Genomic DNA, 2,254 nt, shown 5'->3' on the forward strand with positions numbered 1-2,254 from the left:
TCTTACCTTACATCCTCCTTCAGATCCTCCTTTCTGCTCACTTTAGGATCATGTCCTGCTTGCCACATACCTATTGCCCTCATCCCCATTTATTTCTCCTAAGACTCCATCACCTAGGACTTACAGACTCCCAAGTTGACTCCTTACTTTGGAAGACTAATTTACCATAGAAGTCACTGAGAAATAATATGATAGGTTATGTTCCTACAGTGTTTGAAAGTAATAGAATTCTTTTCTATACTTTTTCTCATTTGACTCTCCAAGCAGCCCTTTGAGGTAGCTGCTGAAAGTATCCATAAAGAACTTGTTTTATAGATAGGGAAACTGAGGAATAAAAGGACTAGGTCATTGTATCACAGCCATCAAGTGCGATAGCTACCCTGTAATCTGCGTCTCTGTCCCCTGAATCCAGCATCTTTCCTTAACATATTGCCATCTCCCTCTACTTCTCCTAGAATAAGAGAAGGAACTTGATAACCTTTAAAAAATCAATACAATTGACTGTGCCCATTTCCAGGATCCCTGTCAGCAGCTCCCTCCCGGCCTCCTCTTCCTCCCGCCGCCTGCCTGAGCTTATTAGAGTCCACTGACCAGAGTCTGCGAATCCTCTGCTCTGGGGCCCATCCACACCCTCCCCATTTCAGTTGTTTTCCCTTTTGAAAACACTAAGAATAATGTCCTTACATCAATTTTTACTAGAGCCAGTCACCTGCCATGCTTGGAACAGAGACCGTACTCAAATTGCCCTTACCTCTAATAATCATGAAGTCCACATTTACAAGAAGAATGGGAACCAATGGGTGAAAGCCCATGAATTGAAGGAGCACGATGGACACATCACAGGTATTGATTGGGCTCCCAAGAGTGATCAAATTGTAACTTGTGGTGCAGATCGTAGTGCTTATGTCTGGAGTCAGAAAGATGGCATCTGGAAACCAACCCTGGTGATCCTGAGGATTAACCGTGCAGCCACCTTTGTGAAATGGTCTCCCCTGGAGAATAAATTTACTGTAGGTAGTGGAGCTGGACTGATTTCCGTATGCTACTTTGAGTCTGAAAATGACTGGTGGGTGAGCAAACACATAAAAAGCCAATTCGTTCTACTGTCCTTAGTTTGGACTGGCACCCCAACAATGTTTTGCTGTCTGTTGGATCTTGTGACTTCAAATGCAGAGTTTTTTCAGCCTACATTAAAGAAGTTGATGAAAAGCCAGCCAGTACTCCATGGGGTACCAAGATGCCTTTTGGTCAACTGATGTCAGAGTTTGGTGGTATCCAAAGTGGTGGTTGGGTCCATGGAGTTAGTTTTTCTGCCAGTGGGAACTGCCTTGCTTGGATCTGCCATGATAGTACTGCATCAGTTGCTGATGCCTCAAAAACATGATGGTTTCACAGCTGAAAACAGAGTTCCTCCCACTCCTGAGTGTGTCATTTGTCTCTGAGAATAGCATGGTGGCTGCTGGCCATGACTGCTGCCCAACGCTGTTTAATTATGATGATCCTGGCTCCTTGACCTTCGTCTCCAAATTAGACATTCCAAGACAGAGCATCCAGCGTAACATCTCTGCCATGGAATGCTTTCACAACAAGGACAAGAGAGCCACGACTGAGGATGGCAACACTGCTCTAGACACGCTACACCAAAACAGTGTCACCCAAGTGTCTATTTATGAAGTGGACAACCAAGACTGCTGCAACTTTTGCACCACTGGCATTGATGGAGCAATGACAATTTGGAATTTCAAGACTTTAGAGTCTTCGGTCCAGGGGCTACGAATCATGTGAAGCTGTATTTTCCTTCTCTGTCATGACAGACACCTGACAGAATGCAGGTCCAGTATTTGCATGAAGATGGGAAAGAACCTACCACAAGTCAAAACTGAGAAAATATCCTTGGAGATGTTTTGTTTCTGTTATTTTGAATATAACTGCTGAATGTGTTGGTTTAAAAAAATCAGCAGTGATGTTTTTTTGATTGGCTATTTCATTCCATTCTTGACCAAAGCTGCTCTTTAAGTAGTTTATCATGGGAAGTTGTCACACTAATTTAAAGGGGGATTTTATGTAAATTGTCTGCTAGAAAAATTTAAAGAAAATACAGGAAAAATCAACAAAATTATTAAAGCTCATTTTAATTTTCATCTTCTTTTCCTTCCATGGTTTTCAAGTCTTCCTGATTTTTTTCTCATTTTTTCATTCTCATTTTTTCTCATATGGATCCTTTTCTGTTTGCATCTTTATTGTCTGTTTCATT

At 42.0% G+C, this 2,254-nt stretch overlaps 1 pseudogene; it reads left to right on the top strand.

Moving 5' to 3' along the window:
* The first annotated feature begins 646 nt into the window (after positions 1-646).
* Positions 647-1,824, top strand: LOC140498382 (actin-related protein 2/3 complex subunit 1A pseudogene; annotated as a pseudogene).
* The last annotated feature ends 430 nt before the right edge of the window (positions 1,825-2,254 follow it).

This window comes from Notamacropus eugenii, chromosome 4 (assembly GCF_028372415.1).
Source record: "Notamacropus eugenii isolate mMacEug1 chromosome 4, mMacEug1.pri_v2, whole genome shotgun sequence".
Lineage (NCBI taxonomy): Eukaryota > Metazoa > Chordata > Mammalia > Diprotodontia > Macropodidae > Notamacropus > Notamacropus eugenii.